Source organism: Solanum lycopersicum, chromosome 9 (assembly GCF_036512215.1).
Source record: "Solanum lycopersicum chromosome 9, SLM_r2.1".
NCBI classification, from domain to species: Eukaryota; Viridiplantae; Streptophyta; class Magnoliopsida; order Solanales; family Solanaceae; genus Solanum; species Solanum lycopersicum.
In genome coordinates, this window is record NC_090808.1 from 7,043,228 (window position 1) to 7,052,376 (window position 9,149).

The following is a 9,149-nucleotide window of genomic DNA, read 5'->3' on the forward strand; positions in this document are numbered from 1 at the left end:
AATCCTGGCCCCTAAGATCTCAGCAACTCCTAAGTCTTTCATATCGAACTTGCTGGCCAACATGCTGTCACGACCCAAATCGAGCCGCGAGTGGCACCCACACTTACCCTCCTATGTGAGCGAACCAACCAATCCAAACCCCAAAATTTTAACCATAATAGACAGAATACAATGCGGAAGACTTAAAACTCATTAATAAAAATAGATTAATAACTTCTAAAACTCAAACACTTATTATTATCCCCAAAATCTGGAAGTCATCATCACAAGAACATCTATCCTTAAATTACTAAATCTAAAAGTATCTAAGAAACTAAACATAAATAATGGCTAGTCTATGCCAGAACTTCAAGGCATCAAGACATGAAGAAGAAGATCCAGTCCAAGCTAGAAGCTTTAGCTCACCGTGAAATCTGGTGTGACAAAGACTGGCTAGAGTTGCGGTTGAGTTGAAGATGACGGTACGTTTGTTGCACTCCACAATGAACAAAAAGAAAACATACAAGTAGGGGTCAGTACAAAACACGAGTACTGAGTAGATATCATCGGCCAACTCAAAATAGAAAACAGTATATATCAGATAATATCATAAAATCAACTACAATACTCAACATGCGGCATTTACAATTACCATAACCCTTGGTCACAACACCAAGCACTTCAATGAGGACTCACGCCTCCCAATCATACTCATTTGGGAATTAGGTTCATTAAATTGAGTATATTAACGTATTTAAAGATTCATTTACTTTACTAATCCTGGTGCCAGAACGTGACACCCGATCCATATTCTATCCTTGTGTCGGAACGTGACACTCCGATCCTCATATACTATCCTGGTACCAGAACGTGGCACCCGATCCATATATTATCCTGGTGTCGGAACATGACACTCCGATCCTCATATACTATCCTGGTACTGGAAAGTGGAACCCGATCCATATACTATCCTGGTGTCGGAACGTGACACTCCGATCCTCATATACTATCCTGGTACCGGAACGTGGCACCCGATCTTCATATACTATCCTGGTATCGGAACATGGCACCCGATCCATATACTATCCTGGGGTCGGAACGTGACACTCCGATCCTCATATACTATCCTGGTACCAGAACGTGGCACCCGATCCCCTAATCTCACTACTTTCGTTCATCAAGCCTCATTTTATACCAAGGCATCATCATTAACAAAGTTGATTAGGGCTTTTCAAGATTTAGGATTCAATAGCTTCATCATACTTATTTTATCACAATTATATAATCACATTCATGCAAGCATACAATTAAGCATATAGAAGGGTTTACAACACTACCCAATACATAACATTCGCTATTAAGAGTTTACTACAAATAGCATAAAAACCATAACCTACCTCCACCCAAGATTCGTGATCAAGCAAGCAATATCCCAAAGCTTTGTTTCCTCTTCGTTTCCCTCTTCTCTCAATCGTTCTCTTTCCCTCTTCTTGTTATTTTAATTTTTCTTATTCAAACCCTCTTTCTTTTATCCTAATTAACATATAATTAAGTGTAAAAGATGATGAATTAACCCATTAATTAATTCAAGATTATCTCTTTTAACCCTCAAGTAGTTAAATTCTTAACATTAACCCACTAAATTTATAATTATAGCAGGAATAGTCCAAAACGCCCCTTAAAACATTTAAAGAAATCTGACTCAGCCAGGGATTACGCAGCCTGTGACGGTCCGTTCTGCAAGTCCGTCGCAAAGTTCAGAGAGTTAATTTCTGTGGAAGATGTGTGACAGTCCGTCGTGCCCACGACGGTCCGTCCTACCATTCCGTTACGAAGTTCAGAGAGTCGATTTCAGTACCCAAATTTCAGAATTCTAAGTGTTTTGGAACGAGACCCCCACGTCGGTCCGTCGTGCCCATGACGGTTCGTCGTGGGATCCGTCGACTTAGCCAATTTTTCCAAAAATAAAATATGCTGCTCTAAACGACTAAACAGGTCGTTACAATAGATACCAATTTACCCATCGTTCATCCCCGAATGATCACAAGAAGAAAATCATGGGCGAAAAGGAGTACCTGAATCTGTAAACAGGTGTGGGTATCTTTCTCGCATATCAGCCTCCTTCTTCCAAGTGGACTCTTCAACTAGTAGATTCTTCCATTGAACTTTGATGGATGCAATCTCCCTTGATCTCAACTTGCGAATTTCTCTATATAGAATTGCAACAGGCTCCTCCTCATAATTCAAATTCTCATCTAGAAGAACCGAATCCCAACGAATGATGTAGTTTCCATCCCCATGGTATCTTTTCAACATACACATATGAAATACCGGATGCACTCCTGACAGTCCTGGGGGCAAGGCTAATTCATAAGCCACCTCCCCTACTCGCTTAAGTACTTCAAATGGTCCAATATACCTTGGGCTTAGCTTACCTCTTTTTCCAAACCGCATCACCCCTTTCATGGGCGAAACCTTCAGCAAGACTTGCTCACCCTCCATGAACTCCAAGTCTCTAACCTTTCGATCTGCATATTCCTTTTGCCTACTTTAAGTTGCTAAAAGATTTCTTGAACAGATTTCACTTTCTCTAATGAATCCCTCAAAAGATCAGTACCCCAAGGTCTAACATCAAATGCATCAAACCAACCAATGGAAGACCTACATCTCCTCCCATACAATGCTTCGAAAGGAGCCATATCAATACTTGAGTGATAGCTATTATTGTATGAAAACTCCGCTAAGGGTAAGAAGTTATCCCAATGACCCCCAAATTGTATCACACATGCACGAAGCATACCTTCCAACACCTGAATTGTTCGCTCAGACTGACCATCGGTCTGAAGGTGAAATGCAGTATTAAGGTCCAACCTAGTACCTAATTCAGCATGCAATGTTCTCCAAAACATAGAAGTAAACTGCGTACCTCTATCTGATATGATGGAAATTTGAACTCCATGCAATCGAACAATTTCTGAGATGTAGAGTCTGGCTAACTTCTCTGCATTGTAAGTCACCTTGACCGGGATGAAGTGAGCAAACTTAGTTAATTTGTCCACAATTACCCAAATAGAGTCAAACTTTCCCAATGTCTTTGGAAGACCAACCACGAAGTCCATTGCAATTCTCTCCCACTTCCATTCAGGAATGGGTATTCTCTGAAGTGTTCCTCCGGGCCTCTGGTGTTCATACTTTACTTGCTGGCAATTTGGACATTTGGAAACAAAATCAACAATGTCGCGCTTCATTCTACTCCACCAAAAGTGTTGCTTTAGGTCACGGTACATCTTGGTTGCACCAGGATGTATAGAATATCCGGAACTATGAGCCTCTGTAAGAATAGTGTGAATCAAATCATCAACACGGGGCACACATACCCTTCCCTTAATTCTCAAAACACCTTCCTCATCCATTATTGCTTCTTTAGCCTCTCCTCGCAACACCATATCCTAAATTTGGCTTAGTTTCTCATCATCAAACTGTTTTCCCTTGATCCTGTCAAGAAAAAAAGATCTCGCCTCCACACTAGCCAAAAATCCTCCTTTCTCATTTACTTCTAACCTCATAAAGTCGTTAGCCAGAGTCTGAACCTCTCTAGCCAATGGGCGTCTAGAAACTTGTAATTGGGCTAAACTGCCCATGCTCCCTGCTTTTCTACTTAAGGCGTCTGCCACAACATTAGCCTTTCCTGGGTGATACAAGATGGTAACATCATAATCCTTCAGTAGTTCCATCCACATCCTCTGTCTCAAATTCAAATCCCTCTGAGTAAAGACATACTGTAGGCTATGATGATCCGTATAGACTTCACACTTGACCCCATATAGATAATGTCTCCATTGCTTTAATGCAAACACAACTGCGGCCAATTCCAAATCGTGGGTTAGATAGTTACGTTTATGCACCTTTAATTGCCTCGAAGCATAAGCAATTACATTCTTCTCTTGCATTAGCACTGCACCCAAACAAGAATAGGATGCATCACAATAAACAATGAAGTTCTTACCCTCTACTCACAAGGTAAGGATAGGTGTAGTAGTCAGCAAGGTCTTGAGTTTCTGAAAGCTTTCTTCACATTCATCCGACCATACAAATGGAAAATTCTGCTTAGTCAAGTTCGTCAATTGGGAAGCAATAGAAGAGAATCCCTTGACAAATCGACGGTAGTAGATGGATAAACCAACAAAGCTTCTTATTTCTGACACATTAGTAGGTCTTACCCATTTTCTCACTGTTTCAATCTTAGAAGGATCCACCATCACTCCATCCTTAGAAACCACGTGCCCAAAAAAGGACACTGAATCTAGCCAAAACTCACACTTAGAGAATTTGGCATAAAGCTTTTTCTCCCTCAACACTTCCAACACAATTCTCAAATGCTCCTCATGTTCCTTCTTACTCTTGGAGTATATCAGTATATCATCAATAAATATGATCACAAAGAGATCCAGATATGGCTTAAAAATCCCGTTCATCAAGCTCATGAAAGCAGCAGGGGCATTCGTAAGACCAAAAGACGTTACTACAAATTCGTAATGCCCATACTTGGTTAAAAAAAGCAGTCTTTGGCACATCCGTTACCCGTATTTTCAATTGATGATAACCGGATATCAAGTCAATCTTAGAGAAGACACAATCACCTTGTAACTGATCGAACAAGTCATCAATGCGAGGAATGAGATACTTGTTCTTAATAGTTACCTTGTTCAACTGCCGGTAGTCTATGCACATCCGAAAACTCCCATCCTTCTTCTTCACAAATAGCACCGGAGCACCCCAAGGGGATGTACTTGGTCTAATGAAACCTTTACTTAACAACTCTTGAAGTTGGGACTTTAACTCTCTTAACTCAGCGGGAGCCATTCTATAAGGGGGTATGGAAATGGGGCGAGTGCCCGGCTCCAGATCGATACAGAAATCAATATCCCTATCCGGTGGCATACCAGGAAGATCTGCCGGAAACACATCCAGAAACTCACGGACTATTGAAACCATTTCGATTGAAGGTACTTGGGTAGTATCATCCCTGAGGTGTGCCAAGAAAGCTAAACAACCCTTTCTAACCATTTTCTTAGCGCGAAGGAAGGAAATGATACAAACTGGAGTGGATGTGTAGTCACCCTCCCACAGTAACGACTCTGTTCCAGGCTTGACAAACGTTAAAGTTTTAGCATTACAATCAAAGATTGCAAAATTTGGAGAAAGACAAGTCATACCCAGAATTACATCGAAATCAACCATTTCTAAGATAACCAAGTCTACATGAGTATTACTCTCCATAAAAGTCACGGGACAAGACCTATACACCTTTTCAACTATCACAGACTCGCCCACCGAAGTAGAAACACGAATAGGCATGTCGAGCAATTCACAATGAAAATTAAGACAAGTAGAAAATGAGGAAGATACATATGAAAATGTGGATCCAGGATCAAATAATACAAAAGCCATGCAATCACAAACCAAAAGATTACCTGTGATGACAGCATCAGATGTCTTAGCTTCAGATCTCCCAGGGAAAGCATGACAATGGGCCCTATCGCCGGTCTGTCCGTTGCCTCTACCAGGTTGCGCTGCAGTAGTTCCCATTTGTCCGTCACCCCGGCCGTTTTGGTGACCACTATTACCTCGGCCACCACGCCCTCCAGAATGACGGCCTCTTCCATGACCACCTCTACCTCTGACTATTTGAGGTCTGTAACTCTGTTTTGGACAATACCTCTTAATGTGTCCAGTCTCCCCACATCCATAACACTCTCTGGATTCAAGCATAGGTCTCTATGAGAATGACGAAGTCTGGGGATAACCTCCTAACTCAGAGAAGTGTTGACCGGTCTGCGGTGGACCCCCAACTACAGTCTGTAGTGAAGACTAGATAGGTCGGACTGGGTAACCTCCTGAACCCTGCCCTCTGGAGTAAGAACCATTAAACTCACCTCCCTTTCGAAACGTTTTTGATGTCGATGCCATGGTAAAGTCATCTAGTTTCACTCCTTCAACCTCTATCACAAAGTCTAGCAGTTCTTGAAAGGATTTTGCCGTAGCCGCTACCTGCAAGGATGAAATCCGCAATTCTGACCTCAACCCCTTCACAAAACGGCGAATCCACTCTTGTGGACTGAAACAAAGTTGGGTGGCATACCTGGATAATGCACGAAACTTAGCCTCATATGCAGTAACCGACATCCTACCTTGCTCTAGGCTCAAGAACTCATCTCTTTTCCTATCCCTCAAAATTCGGGGGATATACTTCTCCATAAACAAGATAGAGAATGATGCCCAAGTCATAGGTGGTGCCTCTGTTAGTTGACACTCAACATGTGACCGCCACCACATTTTGGCGTTCCCTTGAAACTGATAAGTCACAAACTCAACACCAAACCGTTCTACTATACCCATCTTGTGTAGTAGCTCATGACAGTCAACCAGAAAATCATAGGCATCCTCAGATTCAGCACCCTTGAAGACTGGAGGTTTCAATTTCAAGAACTTACTTAAAAGTTCATGCTGATCATTTGTCATTATAGGCCCTGTAGTCAGACGAGGAAACGTGCCTATATCCAATGAGGCATCCATGCGGGGAGCCACAGTAGCTGCATGTTGTACCTCCGGAACCTGAGGTGCTGGTGCAGAAAACACTGGAGGTGTCTGACCCTGATCAGATAACCCGCTAAGATAAGCAAGAACCTGATTGATCATCTCTGGGGTAGGTTGGGGTGGCAATCCCTCATTCTGTACTTGTTCATCCTGCCCTTCCTCACCCTCTCTTACAACTTCCTCAGTCGGTGGAGGAGTCACCGCCCTACTACCAGATGGGCTAGGTGCTTGTCCTCTTCCTCTAGAGGACGTCCTCCCACGACCTCTTCCACGGCCCCTTGCCACTGTTCCTCTTCGAGCTACAGTCTCAGTGGCTGGCTCAGACGCCTCTTGTCTTGCCGGTGCTGGTGTTGGCGCGGTTGTTGCTCTAGTTCTAACCATCTGCGAAGTAGAGTGAAGATGGTCAGATACCAATTTGTATCACCTAGATACCAATTGGATCCAAGTAATAGCACGAAAGAAAGAAAGAAAGAATGGAATTTTCCTAAAGTCTTATATCCTCTAAAAGAAAAGTAAAGGCGCCCCCTACCGTTCCTTAAGACTCTACTAGAATCATTCTTGTGTGATGAGACCAACGAACCTAAGTCTCTGATACCAAGTTTGTCACGACCAAAATCGAGCCGCGAGTGGCACCAATACTTACCCTCCTATGTGAGCGAACCAACCAATCCAAACCCCAACATTTTAACCATAATAGACAGAATACAATGCGGAAGACTTAAAATTCATTAATAAAAATAGATTAATAACTTCTAAAACACAAACACTTGTTATTATCCCCAAAATCTGGAAGTCATCATCACAAGAACATATATCCTTAAATTACTAAAGCTAAAAGTATCTAAGAAACTAAACATAAATAATGGCTAGTCTATGCGAGAACTTCAAGGCATTAAGACATGAAGAAGAAGATCCAGTCCAAGCTAGAAGCTTTAGCTCACCCTGAAATCTGGTGTGACGAAGACTGGCTAGAGTTGCGGTTGAGTTGAAGATGACAGTACGTTTGCTGCACTCCACAATGAACAAAAAGAAAACATACAAGTAGGGGTCAGTACAAAACACGAGTACTGAGTAGATCGCATCGGCCAACTCAAAATAGAAAACAGTATATATCGAATAATATCATAAAATCAATTACAATACTCAACATGCGGTATTTACAATTACCATAACCCTTGGTCACAACACCAAGCACATCAATGAGGACTCACGCCTCCCCATCATACTCATTTGGGAATTAGGTTCATTAAATTGAGTATAATAACATATTTCAAGATTCATTCTCTTTACTAATCCTGGTGCCGGAACGTGACACCCGATCCATATTCTATCCTGGTGTCGGAACGTGACACTCTGATACTCATATACTATCCTGGTACCGGAACATGCCACCCGATCCATATACTATCCTGGTGTCGGAACGTGACACTCCAATCCTCATATACTATCCTGGTATCGGAACGTGCAACCCGATCCATATACTATCCTGGTGTTGGAACATGACACTCCGATTTTCATATACTATCCTGGTACCGTAACTTGGCACCCAATCCTCATATACTATCCTGGTACTGGAACGTGGCACCCGATCCATGTACTAGCCTTGTGTCGGAACGTGACACTCCGATCCTCATATACTATCCTGGTACCGGAACGTGGCACCCGATCCCCTAATCTCACTACTTTCATTCATCAAGCCTTCTTTTATACCAAGGCATCATCATTAACAAAGTAGATTAGGGCTTTTCAAGATTTAGGATTCAATAGCTTCATCATGCTTATTTTATCACAATTATATAATCACATTCATGCAAGCATACAATTAAGCATATAGAAGGGTTTACAATACTACCCAATACATATCATTCGCTATTAAGAGTTTACTACGAATAGCATAAAAACCATAACCTACCTCCATCGAAGATTCGTGATCAAGCAAGCAATTTCCCAAAGCTTTGTTTCCTCTTCGTTTCCCTCTTCTCTCGATCGTTCTCTTTCCCTCTCCTTGTTCTTTCTATTTTTCTTATTCAAACCCTCTTTCTTTTACCCTAATTAACATATAATTAAGTGTAAAAGATTATGAACTAACCCATTAATTAATTCAAGGTTATCTCCTTTAACCCTCAAGTAGTTAAATTCTTAACATTAACCCACTAAATTTATGATTATAGCAGGAATAGTCCAAAACGTCCCTTAAAACATTTAAAGAAATCCGACTCAGCCTGGGATTACGCAGCCTGTGACGGTCTGTCATGGCTGTGATGGTCCGTCCTGCAGGTCCGTTGCAAAGTTCAGAGAGTTAATTTTTGTGGAAGATGTGTGACGGTCCGTCGTGCCCACGACGGTCCGTCCTGCCATACCGTTACGAAGTTCAGAGAGTCGTTTTCAGTACCCAAATTTCAGAATTCTAAGTGTTTTGGAACGAGACCCCATGATGGTCCGTCGTGCCCATGACGGTTCGTCGTGTTATCCGTCGACTTAACTAGTTTTTCTAGAAATAAAATCTGCTGCTCAAAACGACTAAACAAGTAGTTACACATGCGCTTAGTGGCATTTATATCGTCAATTTCTTT